Source organism: Oncorhynchus mykiss, chromosome 16 (genome assembly GCF_057628025.1).
Source record: "Oncorhynchus mykiss isolate SJ-2025 chromosome 16, ASM5762802v1, whole genome shotgun sequence".
NCBI lineage: Eukaryota > Metazoa > Chordata > Actinopteri > Salmoniformes > Salmonidae > Oncorhynchus > Oncorhynchus mykiss.
The window spans coordinates 62,984,898-63,004,912 of NC_143037.1; the positions used below are offsets into that span (position 1 = coordinate 62,984,898).

The window sequence follows — 20,015 nt, forward strand, 5'->3', positions numbered from 1 at the left end:
ATATATATATTTATCAAATCGGCTGATTAATCGGTATCGGCTTTTTAAGGCCTCCAATAATCGGTATCGGCATTGAAAAATCATAATCGGTTGACCTCTAATGCAGAGGGTTGCAATTCCATTGAATTGGGGATAGTTTAACCAAAATATGCCACAAGACCTAGAACTGCCTTATGTGTGTCCCACAAAAAAGGTCCACTGTTATAAGCTAACTTTTTTAATGAATTTGAGCAAAACTCATCACATGGAAAACATGGAAAATGTTCTGAAAAATTCTGGAAATTTACCAGAAAGTTTCCGACCCTTTGCAACCCTAGTTGTAACATACTGCATGTCAGTTGTAACATACTGTATGTCAGTTGTAACATCTAGTATCCATGCACACACTCACACACACAGAAACAAAGAAAGGACTGTACTCTTCCCATTGTGTTAACAATAGCAGTCTGGGGACATCTGATACCTTGAATCGCCTTCCTGCTGTTGATGATCTTTCACTCATTGCCTGACACACAAACACATGCACACACACTCACGCCCAACCAAACATCTGCCACTCTTAACCTCTGCTGGTTTGGAGCATGGGAGGAGATTGTATGTGTCTTATTCCAGATTCATTTCTCAGAATAACTTTAGCAGCACAAGTGGATGTTTTAATGTTAATTGCTGAAGTGCAGCAGACAGTAAATGGATGCTGACTCAGTAGCCGAGGTAAATAAAAAGAACATGGAAGAAATAGCTGACCCTGAAATGTACAATTTATGTTAATTGGCTAGCATCCGCGATGCGTCGTGCATAAGAACAGCCCTTAGCCGTGGTATATTGGCCATATACCACACCCCCTCGGGCCTTATTGCTTAATTATACTATGAAACTACAACCTGTTAAAGATTATGTATATTAAAAAAGAAAAGGAAATCGTGATGTCACAGACTACAGAAATATGTGACAACCTTCATTATAACTAGATCACATTTCAGTAATGACAATGAACATACCTAACTGGTACGGTACGTTTTCCACTCTGACAACAAAATGCACTATTTCCATTTTGACATTTGAATGTTCCCCTCCACAAAGAAGACCAAGGCTAACATAAATATGAGGGTGTGTTTCCAGGACAAACACATGCTAGGTGTTGATGGTGTGACTGACAACACAGACACACTGGTTATGGTGTAACTTTCACTAATCCCCTCTCAGACAGGCAGACAGGGGGACGGTCAGACAGACAGAGGGGCGGTCTCTGTCTGTCTCTCTCTCTCCAGGTCCTCTAAGCCAATTACAGAGCAGCATCGATTGAGGCAGCACTTAAAAGCCTGGTCAATACAATTGCTCCCTTAATAAACTGGTTAGGAGATGGGAACATTTCAACCCCACACATTACAGTCTCCTATCCATCCACATCACCATCTATACATTTCATGATAGCATATGATTAATTATGTATAGGTAGCATATTATGTGGGTTAAATACAGATGCAACAAAAAAACAATTGATACTGTGTAAATATTCTCAACAGCCAGTCTTGCCCTTTTCTAGTGTCCCTGGGAAAATATATGTTGATAAAACAGTATATTACACACTGATGTCAATTTTCCATGTTTAGGATATATGGTAAATATCCTATAACATTACCTTCAACAGCATTACCATGAATTTATACGTGATCCTTCCTACATTTCTGCTGGTGATATAGTGACCTGGGAGCCAAGGAGAGTATCATGTCCTGAATACCATGCCTGTGTTCTGTCAGCGCTTCCATTCCCCCATTAAAAGGATTGCTGGGCTATAATGATTTATGAAGGAGAACGGAGAGGTAATCAATGTAGCGGAGCCACACGCAGATTAATGATGAGGCAAATAGAAGGCAGCCGTACACAAACACCAGATCCTTTCGAGGTCAGGGGGCTGCTCAGTGTTCACATAGACCCATGATGGTGGTGGTGGTGTGTTAGGTTAAAACGTGCTTAGTAGGACTTTCAGAACAAAGAACCTGCATGTCACAAACACGACTGATAAAATGCTATTTGCTAAATATATTTTGGGTCCCTCTGAGTGGTTGTGTTTAAATCAAATCAAATTGTATTAGTCACATGCGTAGACCTTACAGTGAAATGCTTGCTTACGAGCCCCTAACCAACAGTGCAGTTTTAAAAAATACTGATAAGAATAAGAGAAAAAAGTAACAAGTAATTAAAGAGGAGCAGTAAAAAATAACAATATATACAGGGGGGTGCCGATACAGAGTCAGTGTGTGGGGGCACCGGTTAGTTGAGGTGGTACGTACATGTAGGTAGAGTTAATTAAAGTGACTATGCATAGATGACAACAGAGAGTGGCAGTGGTGTGGAGAGGGGAGGGGGGGGGGGGGGCAAGGTGAATAGTCTGGGTAACCATTTGACTAGATGTTCAGGAGTCTTATGGCTTGGGGGGTAGAATCTGTTTTGAAGCCTCTTGGACCTAGACTTGGCGCTCCGGTACCACTTGCCGTGTGGTAGCAGGGAGATCAGTCTACGACTAGGGTGGCTGGAGTCTTTTTAGGGCCTTCCTCTGACACAGCCTGGTATAGAGGTTGGTATAGAGGTTGGTGATGTGGACACCAAGGAACTTGAAGCTCTCAACCTGCTCCATTGCAGCCCCGTGGATGAGAATGGGGGCGTGCTCAGTCTTCTTTTTCCTGTAGTCCACAATCATCTCCTTCGTCTTGTTGTGATCTGTTCAGCCATGATGACACCCAGAATTATTCTCTCTAGAATATCTAGGGACATGCTGTCCTCTGTTAGCATTGTAGGTTTTCAAGTTTTAATGTCACATGCACAAGTACAGTGAAATGCCTTTCAACGACTTGATAGAGGGATGAGGCAACTGTCTGTATCGAAGGGACAGTTTAGGGGGGGAAAGCAGGTCCCCAACTGTTCTGGTCTGGATGCAGGCTGGATGGAGTGAGTGAGTCTCAAAAGAAAGAGAGGGGAGAGAAAGAGCAGCCAGACACACAATGCTGCTGCTGCCCAAGCCCAGCACAACAGGCCATTCTTTCAGCTCCGCGACACAACACACAGCTGAGTCTCCGCCGCTATTCTCCTGCTGTTCCCCCTCTCCCCTTTACAATATGAGGAAAAACAGAGAGGGGGGGGGGGGGGGGAAGCGAGCAAATAGAGAGAAAGACTAATACAATCTTAAGCTTAATTATCCAGAAATTTGCTAAAATACACAAAAGACTCGAAGGTTTGTCATTTCGTTCTCCATACTAAAAGCTCGGTCAGCACAGGCATGCAGGATGGAGGAATGAGAAGGGAGATTTAAACGTTCCATTGAAAGAGTACGCTGGGAGAGACAGAGAGGAGGGGGTTAGTAGACTGGCACAGGCAGAGAGATAAGGGATAACGTCCTACAACAATAAGCGAGTGTGTCAACAGATCAGCGTTTAAATCAGCCCCTCCGCTGTCCAAATACTGTCTCAGCACACAGACACACACACACACACACACACACACTCAGAGAGAGACAAGCTGCTCCGTTTTCACACACACACACAGACAGACAGACACAAACACACACAATCTGCTCCGCCATCACCCATCACATACGGCACAATACATCACAGCTCATCAATATCACCAGAGATCTGCATATGCACTGATTCACTCAGCATTTTAGCTTAATAATGCACTGAATTATTCTCTCTCCCTCCCTCGCTCTACCCATCTATCATCCCCCACCACCTAATCCCAGAAGCTAGGGCATCACTACACGCAAGAGAAACGGTAAATGTCACAGATTTACCTCAGTGGCGTTGCTGCTCCTGTCCCTCTATTTTATTCCACAGGAATATTCCTAGCAGCGTACATCCAAACATCTTAGGGTTTTCCTCCCCCCAAAACCATCCATGGATCATCCAGTCATTCGCCTGTGAGCATCGTGCTAGCTAGCTCCTTCGCTTAGCTCACGCAGGCACACACAGGCAGACAGACGGCTAGTAGGCAGCTGCCTTTTCCCCCACAAAACTCCACAACCAGAGCAGAGCAAATTAAAGGTCCAGCCCAGTTTAGAGGCTAAGCCAATGTGAGCTATTCACACTTCAGCTCCTATCTGGGGCCAATGGCTGCAGCCCCACAGCCGCCCCCACCCCCACGCCGCTGCTTGTATGCCCCCGCCCACAGCAACTCAGATACCTTCTCTCTCCCTCTTTCTCCAACACTCTGTATTTATCTCTATTTCAATTCAATTCAAGGGCTTTATTGGCATGGGAAACATGTGTTAACATTGCCAAAGCAAGTGAGGTAGATAATATATAAAGTGAAATAAACAATAAAAATTAACAGTAAACATTACACATACAGAAGTTTCAAAACAATAAAGACATTACAAATGTCATATTATATATATATATACAGTGTTTTAACAATGTACAAATGGTTAAAGGACACAAGATAAAATAAATAAGCATAAATATGGGTTGTATTTACAATGGTGTGTGTTCTTCGCTGGTTGCCCTTTTCTCGTGGCAACAGGTCACAAATCTTGCTGCTGTGATGGCACACTGTGGAATTTCACCCAGTAGATATGGGAGTTTATCCAAATTGGATTTGTTTTCGAATTCTTTGTGGATCTGTGTAATCTGAGGGAAATATGTCTCTCTAATATGGTCATACATTGGGCAGTAGGTTAGGAAGTGCAGCTCAGTTTCCACCTCATTTTGTGGGCAGTGAGCACATAGCTTGTCTTCTCTTGAGAGCCATGTCTGCCTACGGCGGCCTTTCTCAATAGCAAGGCTATGCTCACTGAGTCTGTACATAGTCAAACCTTTCCTTAATTTTGAATCAGTCACAGTGGTCAGGTATTCTGCCGCTGTGTACTCCCTGTTTAGGGCCAAATAGCATTCTAGTTTGCTCTGTTTTTTTGTTAATTCTTTCCAATGTATCAAGTAATTATCTTTTTGTTTTCTCATGATTTGGTTGGGTCTAATTGTGCTGCTGTCCTGGGGCTCTGTAGGGTGTGTTTGTGTTTGTGAACAGAGCCCCAGGACCAGCTTGCTTAGGGGACTCTTCTCCAGGTTCATCTCTCTGTAGGTGATGGCTTTGTTATGGAAGTTTTGGGAATCGCTTCCTTTTAGGTGGTTATAGAATTTAACGGCTCTTTTCTGGATTTTAATAATTAGTGGGTATCGGCCTAATTCTGCTCTGCATGCATTATTTGGTGTTCTACGTTGTACACAGAGGATATTTCTGCAGAATTGTGCGTGCAGAGTCTCAATTTGGTGTTTGTCCCATTTTGTGAAGTCTTGGTTGGTGAGCGGACCCCAGACCCCACAACCATAAAGTGAATGGGCTCTATGACTGATTCAAGTATTTTTAGCCAAATCCTAATTGGTATGTTGAAATTTATGTTCCTTTTGATGGCATAGAATGCCCTTCTTGCCTTGTCTCTCTCTGTTTCTCTCTCTCTGTTTCTCTCTCCTTCTGTAAACCTTCTACCCTCCCTCTTTCTCTCTTTTACACACACACTCATGACGTCGACCGACCCACGCTCCCTCCAGATAAAACTAGGCAGTCTCATCAGCCTCATGCAGGTCTCGTGACAATGAGGCAATCATCACTTTAAAAGCAAGTGCTGAGCTACGACAGGGGGTAAGAGATAGTGTAATGGTTGGGGGTAGGGTAAGGGTTGGGGCCAGGGGTAGGTTCTGGGGGTACTGCATAAGTGTATGATTGGTAATAAAGATGGGGTAGGGTAAGGAATGGAACTATGGGTTTGGGCTAGATGATGTCAGAGTATGGATCAGGGATCTCCAAACATGTTCCTGGAGAGATACCCTCTTGTTGGTCATCATTCCAACCCCAGTTGTACCTGACCGGATTCATCTTATCAACCAGCTAATTATTAGCGCTATATTAGGGTTTGAGCGAAAGCCTACAGGGCGGTAGCTCTCCAGGAAAAGGGTTGGAGAGCCCTGATACATACTGTATGTATGTGAAAGCATGGGTTGAGTTGCTAGATTGTAAAGGTCCATTAAGTTTGGACTGGGACTAGATGCTGAGCTACAAAGATGACTAGGGCATGGTTGAGAGATGTAGACCCAGAGTTACGCTAGATAAGCAGGGCAGGCCCATACCTGAATGAATACAGCTGCCTGCTACGTAGGGTTTATCCAACCTGCCCACCAACCATGTGAGCTGCCCTGGGGGGCAGGACTACAGCTCTAACTTTGTTTATTCACTCACCACCGGAGAAGGCCACACCAAAGAAACATTGATACAAGTAACCAATGAAGAGAAAAACTGATTTAGCTCTAATCAGTAATAGTATGATCCAGATGTGTTGACATTAGTCTAGTCCGTAGTAAAACTGTCATTTGAGTGATTATTATGTGAACGTTTTTCTTGAAAAGAAAATGACTCATCTCCTCTAACAACCAAATGATGGGTTGAGAAATAACATTGGCAATAATATTCATAACGTAGCCTACACCAAAGTCTGAAACGCTGGAGAAATCTTAAGTTATTTGGCACGACAATGAGTGAGAACAAGAGAGAGAGAGAGAGCGTTAACAATAACAATACTAACAATAACAAGAACATTAACATTAACAATAACGTTAACATTGACAATAACGTTAACATTAACAATAACGTTAACATTGACAATAACGTTAACATTAACAATAACGTTAACATTAACAATAACGTTAACATTGACAATACCGTTAACATTGACAATAACGTTAACATTAACAATAACGTTAACAATAATGTTAACATTAGCAATACTAACATTAACAATACTAACATTAACAATAACGTTAACATTAACAATAACAATACTAACATTAACAAGAACATTAACATTAACAATAACGTTAACATTAACAATAACATTAACAATACTAACATTAACAAGAACATTAACATTAACAATAACAATACTAACATTAACAAGAACATTAACATTAACAATAACGTTAACATTAACAATAACATTAACAATACTAACATTAACAAGAACATTAACATTAACAATAACAATACTAACATTAACAAGAACATTAACATTAACAATAACGTTAACATTAACAATAAGGTTAACAATAACGTTAACATTAACAATACTAACATTAACAAGAACATTAACATTAACAATAACAATACTAACATTAACAAGAACATTAACATTAACAATAACGTTAACATTAACAATAAGGTTAACAATAACATTAACAATAACAATACTAACATTAACAAGAACATTAACATTAACAATAACGTTAACATTAACAATAAGGTTAACAATAACGTTAACATTAACAATACTAACATTAACAATAACGTTAACATTAACAATAAGGTTAACAATAAAGTTAACATTAACAATAACGTTAACAATAATGTTAACATTAGCAATACTAACATTAACAATAACATTTACATTAACAATACTAACATTAACAATAACGTTAACATTAACAATACTAACATTAACAATCATGTTAACATTAGCAATACTAACATTAACAATAACGTTAACATTAACAATACTAACATTAACAATAATGTTAACATTAGCAATACTAACATTAACAATACCGTTAACATTAGCAATACTAACATTAACAATAACGTTAACATTAACAATACTAACATTAACAATCATGTTAACATTAGCAATACTAACATTAACAATAACGTTAACATTAACAATACTAACATTAACAATCATGTTAACATTAGCAATACTAACATTAACAGTAACGTTAACAATAATAATACTAACATTAACAATAACGTTAACAATAATAATACTAACATTAACAATAACGTTAACAATAACGTTAACATTAACAATACTAACATTAACAATCATGTTAACACTAACAATACTAAAATGAACAATAATGTTAACATTAATACTAACATTAACAATAACGTTAACAATAACGTTAACATTAACAATATTAACATTAACAATAACGTTAACATTAACAATACTAACATTAACAATCATGTTAACATTAGCAATACTAACATTAACAATAACGTTAACATTAACAATACTAACATTAACAATACTGTTAACATTAACAATACTAACATTAACAATCATGTTAACATTAGCAATACTAACATTAACAATCATGTTAACATTAACAATACTAACATTAACAATAACGTTAACATTAACAATAACGTTAACAATAATAATACTAACATTAACAATACTAACATTAACATTAACAATAACGTTAACAATAATAATACTAACATTAACAAAAACGTTAACAATAACGTTAACATTAACAATATTAACATTAACAATAACGTTAACATTGACAATACTAACATTAACCATAACGTTAACATTAACAATAATAACATTAACAATAACGTTAACATTAACAATACTAACATTAACAATACCATTAACATTAACAATACTAACAGTAACAATACCGTTACCATTAACAATACCGTTAACATTAACAATACTAACATTAACAATAACGTCAACATTAACAATACTAACATTAACAATAACGTTAACATTAACAATAACGTTAACATTAACCATACTAACATTAACAATACTAACATTAACAATACTAACAATAACGTTAACAATACTACACTGTCATGGTAGATGTTTCCATGGGAAGGTACCATTTCCAAACATGTTACTGTAGATCTCACCTGCGTCGCTAAAGCTACCCACAAAACCCTGGCTTCAGTGGATGAACACCAAATGACACCCACACGTGTCTCTATAGTACTGAAGACTAGTGAAACAGAATAGGATAGTAGCCCAATGTAGACAACAAAGGGAGCCAAGCAGAGGGAAGGATGGAGCCAAGCAGAGGGAAGGATGGAGCCAAGCAGAGGGAAGGATGGAGCCAAACAGAGGGAAGGATGGAGCCAAGCAGAGGGAAGGATGGAGCCAAGCAGAGGGAAGGATGGAGCCAAACAGAGGGAAGGATGGAGCCAAACAGAGGGAAGGATGGAGCCAAACAGAGGGAAGGATGGAGCCAAATAGAGGGAAGGAGGGAGCCAAGCAGAGGGAAGGAGGGAACCAAGCAGAGGGAAGGAGGGAACCAAGCAGAGGGAAGGATGGAGCCAAGCAGAGGGAAGGAGGGAACTAAGCAGAGGGAAGGAGGGAGGCAAGCAGAGGGAAGGATGGAGCTAAGCAGAGGGAATGATGGAGCCAAGCAGAGGGAAGGATGGAGCCAAGCAGAGGAAAGGATGGAGCCAAGCAGAGGGAAGGATGGAGCCAAGCAGAGGGAAGGAGGGAGCCAAGCAGAGGAAAGGATGGAGCCAAGCAGAGGGAAGGAGGGAGCCAAGCAGAGGGAAGGATGGAGCCAAGCAGAGGGAAGGATGGAGCCAAGCAGAGGGAAGGATGGAGCCAAGCAGAGGGAAGGATGGAGGCAAGCAGAGGGAAGGAGGGAGCCAAGCAGAGGGAAGGAGGGAGCCAAGCAGAGGGAAGGAGGGAGCCATGCAGAGGGAAGGAGGGAGCCATGCAGAGGGAAGGAGGGAACCAAGCAGAGGGAAGGATGGAGCCAAGCAGAGGGAAGGAGGGAACTAAGCAGAGGGAAGGAGGGAGCCAAGCAGAGGGAAGGATGGAGCTAAGCAGAGGGAATGATGGAGCCAAGCAGAGGGAAGGAGGGAGCCAAGCAGAGGAAAGGATGGAGCCAAGCAGAGGGAAGGATGGAGCCAAGCAGAGGGAAGGAGGGAGCCAAGCAGAGGAAAGGATGGAGCCAAGCAGAGGGAAGGAGGGAGCCAAGCAGAGGGATGGATGGAGCCAAGCAGAGGGAAGGATGGAGCCAAGCAAAGGGAAGGATGGAGCTAAGCAGAGGGAAGGATGGAGGCAAGCAGAGGGAAGGAGGGAGCCAAGCAGAGGGAAGGATGGAGCTAAGCAGAGGGAAGGATGGAGCCAAGCAGAGGGAAGGATGGAGCCAAGCAGAGGGAAGGAGGGAGCCAAGCAGGGTGAAGGACTGAGCCAAACAGAGGGAAGGATGGAGCCAAGCAGAGGGAAGGATGGAGCCATGCAGAGGGAAGGAGGGAGTCATGCAGAGGGAAGGAGGGAGCCATGCAGAGGGAAGGAGGGAGCCAAGCAGAGGGAAGGAGGGAGCCAAGCAGAGGGAAGGAGGGAGCCATGCAGAGGGAAGGAGGGAGCCATGCAGAGGGAAGGAGGGAGCCAAGCAGAGGGAAGGAGGGAGCCATGCAGAGGGAAGGAGGGAGCCATGCAGAGGGAAGGAGGGAGCCAAGCAGAGGGAAGGATGGAGCCAAGCAGAGGGAAGGATGGAGCCAAGCAGGAGGGAAGGAGGGAGCCAAGCAGACGGAAGGAGGGAGCCAAGCAGAGGGAAGGAGGGAGCCATGCAGAGGGAAGGAGGGAGCCAAGCAGAGGGAAGGAGGGAGCCAAGCAGGGTGAAGGAGTGAGCCAAGCAATGGGTAGGAGGGAGCGGCTGCTATTTTTAGTGTTTCAGGATTAATAATTTCTCACCCTGTGATCCTCTGATTGTTTGGTGAGAAGTTATAGATGGCCACATGAACATTTCCTGTCTCCCATCAATCAGGATGTAGCCTATCATACCTTCCGCCTGGAGGTAGCTGGCCGAACTCACTAACACACACACAGACAAACACAGTATACTGCATGTATGTTAACAAACACTATCATAAGATCACACACATGCACACAATACAGGAGTCACACAAACACTATCATAAGATCACACACAAGGGAGTCAAATATCTCAAGAAATCTGACAGAAGCAGTGAATCTTAGTTCATCATCAGTAGTTTATTTTTGGGGGATTTTGCCAATCCTCCAAAACACGATAGTAACATAATTGCAGTCCATCGTCCACCATTCATTCCATATCACTAGATTCCTTGGAAGAATGTCATGATGCTTTCCTGCTCTATTAATAGTAGGGAGAGATTGGACATGGTTTATTCAGACATGTGTGCTCTCTGTTCTCTCTCTCTCTGATCCCTAGACAGTTATGGCTCCCAAATTGGCCCGAGCAGATCGGCAGGATGGAGAAGGCAGGACTAGAGTCCACCTCTGAGCCAATGAGCTAGTCAACGAGGAAGTGATACACTCAGAGAGTAAGCCTCATCAGACTGCACTCTGGGAAGAGAGTGATCTAACCAATCAGAATGATCCCTAAAAACTGACCTAAAGACAACCTTGACCTAAAAAGGGGTCTCTTCAGTCAAAACTGGTCACCATGGATATGTTAAAAATGATACAGTGTTTCCTTATACTGTAGCTTCTTTGAAAATCCCACTGTAAATATGGTTTTGTTGAGTAAATTAATTCAAACATGCATCATTGTAGCACTCAAATGATTCAATTTTAGATGTATTTCTGAATCCTGGTGATTGGGCTTGCTTGATTGAATAGGGCCCCAAAATGCATTTCTATCTTGGAAATACAGTGCCTTGCGAAAGTATTCGGCCCCCTTGAACTTTGCGACCTTTTGCCACATTTCAGGCTTCAAACATAAAGATATAAAACTGTATTTGTTTGTGAAGCTATCAGAATAAATGGTGGATGATTTTACACAGACCTGCTATCAGAATGAATGGTGGATGACTTTACACAGACCTGCAATCAGAATAAATGCTGGATGACTTTACACAGACCTGCTATCAGAATGAATGCTGGATGACTTTACACAGACCTGCTATCAGAATGAATGCTGGATGACTTAACACAGACCGTTATGGTCCTAGACTCTGTAGTGACAAAACAAAACCAGTGGAATATCAAGCATTTCGCTACACCTGCAATAACATCTGCTAAATATTTGTTTGATCTTAAGACCATCCAATTGCTACTTGGTGTAAAACAACCTCGTAGAAAGTAAAAATCATCACTATATCAGCAGAAGCAGAAGGTCCCAGAGTAAGGAGATAAATATTTGAGATTGTTTTGGATGATCTGCACATTGGTATAAGGAATAGTAAAGTCAAAGGCTGCCACCCCCAGTGCCCTCCACCACCCACTCCTACTGCTGGGTTGTCAATCACACAAAGTGTGTGTATGTGTGTTTACATCACTGTGGTTTAATACGGCTTCAAAAGACATATGATGCATTACCCACACACACAACAAATATGTTGTGTTCATTCATACACACAATCCGCCTACACACACACATACATACGCACACACAACAACACACACTACTCAGCATCTGTCATCATGTCATTACAATGCACAAACACATTTGCCCAACTTCCTTGACGCTATCGCTTTGACGTAACCATTCTGCTATCGCTTCTTCCTCTCGTACCGAATGCCTAGATTTGTTAGCGCAGGCGCTAGTCTGGCTACATGAAGGAAATATTAACCGAGTGACTGTGAAAAGCAGGCTAACAGAAGCTTGTGCCCATCCATTAGAGGACTGAATGACCAACATTAGCATGAGGCTCTCCGGGCAGCACCCTGCAATGCAGCGACACACACAATGGCGAGTGCCACGCTTCCCCCCTGCCATTCCCCCAGAAAAGCCCTTTTGTTCCCACAGCATCTGGACCTGACCTCCATGCATTCTGGGGCTGGTGACCCCCCTCTACCCCCTCCTCTCCTATCCACCCCTTTTGAAAAACATACTCTGCCTCCACAGCAACCCCCCCTCTCTATCCTACTCTGCCTCCACAGCAACCCCCCTCTCTAGCCGGGCTTCTACACCTGCATTGCTTGCTGTTTGGGGTTTTAGGCTGGGTTTCTGTACAGCACTTTGAGATATCAGCTGATGTACGAAGGGCTATATAAATACATTTGATTTGATTTGATATCCTACTGTCTCCACAGCAACCCCCCCTCTCTATCCTACTCTGCCTCCACAGCGACACCCCCTTTCTATCCTACTCTGCCTCCACAGCGACCCCCCCCCCCTCTCTATCCTACTCTGCCTCCACAGCAACCCCCCCTTTCTATCCTACTCTGCCTCCACAGCGACCCCCCCCCTCTATCTTACTCTGCCTCCACAGCGACCCCCCCTCTATCCTACTCTGCCTCCACAGCAACCCCCCCTCTCTATACTAGTCTGCCTCCACAGTGACCCCCTCTCTCTATCCTTCTCTGCCTCCACAGTAATCCCCCCTCTCTATCCTACTCTGCCTCCACAGCAACCCCTCCTCTTTATTCTACTCTGCCTCCACAGTGACCCCCCCTCTCTATCCTACTCTGCCTCCACAGTAATCCCCCTCTCTATGCTACTCTGCCTCCACAGCGACCCCCCCCCCCTCTCTATACTAGTCTGCCTCCACAGCAACCCCCCATCTCTATCCTACTCTGCCTCCACAGCAACCCCCCCTCTCTATCCTACTCTGCCTCCACAGTAATCCCCCTTTCTATGCTACTCTGCCTCCACAGCGACCCCCCCTCTCTATACTACTCTGCCTCCACAGCGACCCCTCCTCTCTCTCCTACTCAGCTTCCACAGCAAACCCCCTCTCTATATCCTACTCTGCCTCCACAGCAACCCCGCCTCTATATACTAGTCTGCCTCCACAGTGACCCCCTCTCTCTATCCTACTCTGCCTCCACAGCAACCCCCCCTCTCTATACTAGTCTGCCTCCACAGCAACGCCCCATCTCTATACTAGTCTGCCTCCACAGTGACCCCCCTCTCTATCCTACTCTGCCTCCACAGCAACCCCCCCTCTCTATGCTACTCTGCCTCCACAGCGACCCCCCCCTCTCTATGCTACTCTGCCTCCACAGCAACCCCCCCTCTCTATACTAGTCTGCCTCCACAGTGACCCCCCTCTCTATCCTACTCTGCCTCCACAGCAACCCCCCCTCTCTATGCTACTCTGCCTCCACAGCAACCCCCCCTCTCTATGCTACTCTGCCTCCACAGCGACCCCCCCTCTCTATACAAGTCTGCCTCCACAGCAACCCCCCATCTCTATCCTACTCTGCCTCCACAGCAACCCCCCCTCTCTATCCTACTTTGCCTCCACAGTAATCCCCCTCTCTATGTTACTCTGCCTCCACAGCGACCCCTCCTCTCTCTCCTACTCTGCCTCCACAGCGACCCCCCCTCTCTATCCTACTCTGCCTCCACAGCGACCCCCCCCTCTCTCCTACTCCTTCTTCAGACTGCCCACACCTCCCCTAACCACCCCTTTCTTTCAGTTACGGAGTGCAGCAGTCTCTGGCTCCTTGAAAAGAAGGTCTGTGTACTAGTGGGCCTTACACAAAGCCTGCAAATTAAAAAATGAAAAAGAGGAAAAAAGCTCCACGGCTACTTGCCATCTGTCCCTCTGGTTTGGACGTGCCTGGCCTAGTGTGCCTGCCTCCCCCTCCCTTTCCTTCACCTCATCCCCACCCCCAACTCCCAACCTCCAAACCCACTCTCCCTTCTCCTTTCTTCACCTCATCCCCACCTCAACCTCCAACCCCTCCCCACTTCCCCTTCCTTCACCTCATCCCCACCTTCATCCCCACCCCCAACCTACAACCCCACCTCCCCTTCCTTCACCTCATCCCCACCCCCAACCTCCAACCCCACCTCCCCTCCCCTTCCTTCCTTCCTTCCTTCCTTCCTTCCTTCCTTCCTTCCTTCCTTCCTTCCTTCCTTCCTTCCTTCCTTCCTTCCTTCCTTCCTTCCTTCACCTCATCCCCACCCCCAACCTCCAACCCCACCTCCCCTTCCTTCACCTCATCCCCACCCTCATCCTCATCCCCACCTCCCCTTCCTTCACCTCATCCCCACCCCCAACCTCCAACCCCACCTCCCCTCCCCTCCCCTTCCTTCCTTCCTTCCTTCCTTCCTTCCTTCCTTCCTTCCTTCACCTCATCCCCACCCCCAACCTCCAACCCCACCTCCCCTTCCTTCACCTCATCCCCACCCCAACCTCCAACCCCACCTCCCCTTCCTTCACCTCATCCCCACCCCCAACCTCCAACCCCACCTCCCCTTCCTTCACCTCATCCCCACCCCCAACCTCCAACCCCACCTCCCCTTCCTTCACCTCATCCCCACCCCCAACCTCCAACCCCACCTCCCCTTCCTTCACCTCATCCCCACCCCCAACCTCCAACCCCACCTCCCCTCCCCTTCCTTCCTTCCTTCCTTCCTTCCTTCACCTCATCCCCACCCCCAACCTCCAACCCCACCTCCCCTTCCTTCACCTCATCCCCACCCCCAACCTCCAACCCCACCTCCCCTTCCTTCACCTCATCCCCACCCCCAACCTCCAACCCCACCTCCCCTTCCTTCACCTCATCCCCACCCCCAACCTCCAACCCCACCTCCCCTTCCTTCACCTCACCCCCAACCCCACCTCCCCCGATTCCCTTTTTAGCTTATATACACACCATCAACCACAATCACATTCTGCCATGCATTTCCCTCCTTGCTCCCCTGCATACATCACAGGCTTCACCGAACGGATGGTAGACGGTGACAATGACGGAGACGGAGAAGGATAGAATAAGAAGAGCTGCCACTTGCCTGGATGTGGAGAGACGGAGAAGGATAGAATAAGAAGAGTTGCCACTTGCCTGGATGTAGAGAGACGGAGCCAGTGAATCAAGCCGTAATCCTTTCTTTGTGTGAGCTGCAAACAGAGAAATTTGTCTCCCAACAATGATTTCCCCAGCTCGGCGGTGGAGTAGAAAATGGGAAAGCGAGAGAGTGAGGTTGAATGAGAGGGAGGCAGAGAGTGAGAGAGAGAGAGCAGAAACAGAGAGACAGCAGGAGCGTGTGACAGAGAGAGAGCCACCGTCAAGCTACAGGGACGCTGACAATCAGTAGAGGATTTGAAATGAAAGAGAGGAGAGAGAGGGGGCAGAGAGATAATGTGGGGGAGGGATGGAGGGTTGGTCGGTTGGTTTGCTAGGTGACTCTAACACTGGGATAATGCTGAGATAACCTTCATGTTGGAGCAGAGCAGCAGCTGTAGATGTGAGATGGAAATGAATCCCGAGAGAGAGAGAGCGAGCGAGAGAGAGAGAGAGAGAGAGAGAGAGAGAGAGAGAGAGCGAGAGAGCGAGAGAGAGAGAAGCTTCTCTGTCAATTGTGACATTTGCGGCACATGATAACAAAGGCCATCTGTAGCAGCAGGGCTGGGAAGGAGGGAGAAAGGGAAGGAGGGGGTGGGGAGTTCACATGGCGAGTGTCCTCTTCCTAGAAACACAAAGCAACACTCGAGCCTGTGGCGGAGAAACAAGCACCTGTTAGAGTCAGGCATGGGGAGACAAGAATTGGGCAGAGAGACAACAACACATGTGCTGGGAAAGGGGGAGGAGAAGGAGGGAGACAAAGGGAAAGAGAGGACAGAGAAGGAGTGTGGGTCCATTTTGTTTCACTGCTTTTGGAGTTAAAGATTTGTCATCTCATAGAACCATTTGAATTTAATTGAAATCGGTGGCATGGAACTGGGAGAGAGGAAAAAACACAAACACGGACAGACATGATTAGGGTTGCCAAATTCCAGTAACTTTCGCAAAATGTCAAGGTTTTCCGGAAATCCTGGTTGGAGGGTTCAGGATTTCCTGCTTCCGGGAATTTTCCAACTGGGATTTCTGAAAAACCTATCCAGAAGTTTCATTTTGAGGCCAGACCATTTTAATTTCAGATTTAACCAAATAAGAAGGAGTATTTCCTATGAATGATTAAACAGGGGCTCATCTTTGTGCATTTATCAATGGCTATATCCAGGGGCAACTATCTGACTAAGCACTGGTCTCTCTGGCTCCCTTTATTTTAACCATCCTTCTTCTCCACATTACTCTACCCAGGGTTCCCCACTGAAATACAGGTCAACGTGTGAAGGCAACAAGAATTGCATGTGTGTTTATCCACAATCGCTTGTCTTTCCCCTAGGAAGGAGATCAAGATTCCAAAAGCAGTCAGTGGTGTAGTGCTTAGCCAACTCCCTGATCTTGCCATGGCATAAATAGTGTATGTTTGGCAAGAAAGGAGCTGACGAAAACACATACAGATCTGTGACCATACTATATTCAACAGGGGCGGGAGGGTAGCCTAGTGGTTAAAGCGTTGGACTAGTAACCGGAAAGTTGGAAGTTCAAATCCCTGAGCTGACAAGGTACAAATCTGTTGTTCTGCCCCTGAACAGGCAGTTGTATTTTTATTATTTTTTAAAAATTTATTTAACCTCTAGTGACTCCCCATCCCGCATGTGGGAGCGTAATCATCGACTGACACTAATTAGCATAACGCAACAGACAAAAATATTCCTGGAAAATATTCCTATTCATGAAAATCACAAATGAAATATATTGAGACACAGCTTAGCCATTTGTTAATCACCCTGTCATCTCAGATTTTCAAAATATGCTTTACAGCCAAAGCTAGACAAGCATTTGTGTAAGTTTATCAATAGCCTAGCATAGCATTTTGTCCAGCTAGCAGCAGGTAACTTGGTCACGGAAATCAGAAAAGCAATCAAATTAAATTGTTTACCTTTGATGAGCTTCGGATGTTTTCACTCATGAGACTCCCAGTTAGATAGCAAATGTTCCTTTTTTCCAAAAAGATAATTTTTGTAGGCGAAATAGCTCCATTTGTTCTTCACGTTTGGCTTGCAGTCACTACAACGCCAAAAAATATTCCAAATTAGCTCCATAATATCGACAGAAACATGGCAAACGTTGTTTATAATCAATCCTCAAGGTGTTTTTCAAATATCTATTCCATAATATATCCACCGGGACAATTCATTTTTCAGTAGGACCGATTGGAATAATGGCTACCTCTGTATTTTACGCGAGAATCACTCTGAGAGCCATCAGGTGACCACTTGCGCAATGTAGCCGCTTACGGGTATTCTTTAACATAAATCCGTAAAACTACGTCACAATGCTGTAGACACCTTTGGGAATACGGAGAAAGAGTAATCTGGTTGATAGCCCATTCACTGCTCAATAGGGACACATTGGAACGCAGCGCTTTCAAAACATGAGGCACTTCCGGATTGGATTTATCTCAGGCTTTCGCCTGCAATATCAGTTCTGTTATACTCACAGACAATATTTTTACAGTTTTGGAAACTTTCTATCCTAAGCTGTCAATTATATGCATATTCTAGCATCTTGTCCTGACAAAATATCCTGTTTACTACGGGAACGTTATTTTTCCAAAAATGAAAACACTGCCCCTCCCTCACTAGGCAAGTCAGTTAAGAACAAATTCTTATTTTCAATGACGGCCTGTTTAGGGGTAGAATGACAGAATGTCAGCTCTGGGGTTTGAACTTGCAACCTTCCGGTTACTAGTCGAACACTCTAACCACTAGGCTACCCTGACGCCCCACTGTACCTAGACCGTCATTGAAAATAAGAATTTGTTCTTAGCTGACTTGCCTAGTTAAAAAAAGGGAAAAATAAAACACACAAAAAAAAAACAGTCATGTTGGATTTGGTGGACCCGCCAGGACAGTATGGATGTTTTGGGAATACATTTCTGTCCTCTGAGCCTGGGTCATTTCCCCATCTCCCTGTTGGGATATTTTCTAGAGCTCAACGTGTTCATCACATAATCAGGCAGCAAATCTATTTTCAATATATCAGAACATCATAATCCCAGTCAGGCTACCGGGAGAGCAGCTCATAGAGGACTTACCAGTCACATGGCCCAGGCAGAAAGAGAGAGAGAAAGAAGGATACAGAGAGAGAGAGAGAAAAGTCTTCGAAAGCCAAGTTAACAAACAGATCACAGACCATTTCGAATCCCACCATACCTTCTCCGCTATGCAATTTGGTTTCCGAGCTGGTTGCACCTCAGCCACGCTCATCATAACCTATATCATAACCGCCATCGATAAAATGGCAGCTTTCGACTCTGTCAATCACCATATTCTTATCGGCAGACTCAATAGCCTTGGTTTCTCAAATGATTCCCTCGCCTGGTTCACCAACTACTTCTCAGACAGAGTTCAGTGTGTCAAAGAGAGAGATACAGAGAGAAAGAGGGATACAGAGTGAGAGAGAAAGAGAGATACAAAGAGAGAGAGAGAAAGAGGGATACAGAGTGAGAGAGAAAGAGAGATACAAAGAGAGAGAGAGATACAGAGAGAAAGAGGGATACAGAGTGGGAGAGAAAGAGAGATACAAGGAGAGAGAGATACAGAGAGAAAGAGGCATAGAGAGGAGAGAGAAAGAGGGATACAGAGGAGAGAGAGAAAATGAGGGATACAGAGGGGGACGAGAGAGAGAAGGAGGGACAGATAGAGAGAGAAAGAGGAATACAGAGAGATAGAGAGAGAAAGAGGGATACAGAGTAGAGAGAGACAGAGGAATATAGAGAGATAGAGAGAAAGAAGGATACAGAGGAGAGAGAAAGAGGGATACAGAGAGGAGAGAGAGCAGGGGGATACAGAGAGTGAACGAGAGAGAGAGAGGAGGGACAGAGAGAGAGAAAGATAAAGAGGAATACAGAGAGAGAGAAAGAGGGATACAGAGAGGAGAGAGAAAGAGGGATGCAGAGAGATAGAGAGAGAAAGAGTGATACAGAGGTAGATAGAGAAAAAGGGATACAGAGACAGAGAGAAAGAGGAATACGGAGAGAGAGAAAGAGGGATACAGAGATGAGAGAGAAAGAGGGATACAGAGATAGAGGGATACAAAGAGAGAGAGAAAGAGGGATACAGAGGAGAGAGAGAAAGAGGGATACAGAGAGATACAGAGAGAAAGAGGGATACAGAGGTAGAGAGAAAGAGGGATACAGAGAGATACAGAGAGAGAGATGGATACAGAGGTAGAGAGAAAGAGGGATACAGAGAGATAGAGAGAGAAAGGGGGATACAGAGGAGAGAGAAAGAGGGATACAGAGGGAGAAAGAAGCATACAGAGAGAGAGAAAGAGGGATACAGAGAGAGAGAGAAAGAGGGACACAGAGAGGGAGAGAAAGAGGGGAGAGAGGGAGAAAGAGAGAGAGAAAGAAGGATACAGAGAGAGCGAATGGGAGAAAAATAGAGACAAAAAAGAAAAGGGGGGGAAGGAAATTATTTTAATATTTTCTAGCCCAAAAGCCCGTTTC

The 20,015-nt window shown here is 44.7% G+C and overlaps 1 protein-coding gene across 40 annotated transcripts in view; it reads right to left on the reverse strand.

Moving 5' to 3' along the window:
• The window catches only part of LOC110491133 (membrane-associated guanylate kinase, WW and PDZ domain-containing protein 1), a 211,666-nt gene that overhangs the window by 106,310 nt on the left and 85,341 nt on the right, over window positions 1-20,015 (reverse strand). For 8 of the 40 annotated variants that reach the window (XM_090203692.1, XM_090203690.1, XM_090203703.1 and 5 more), the window contains exon 1: window positions 3,788-4,068. The exons of 19 other annotated variants lie outside the window; for them this stretch is intronic. The gene's annotated coding sequence lies outside the window, so the exon portion shown is untranslated. Of the gene's footprint in view, window positions 1-3,787; window positions 4,085-15,517; window positions 16,070-20,015 lie in introns of those variants that run through there. 13 more of the 40 variants (XM_090203693.1, XM_090203705.1, XM_090203688.1 and 10 more) reach the window with 6 other exon arrangements.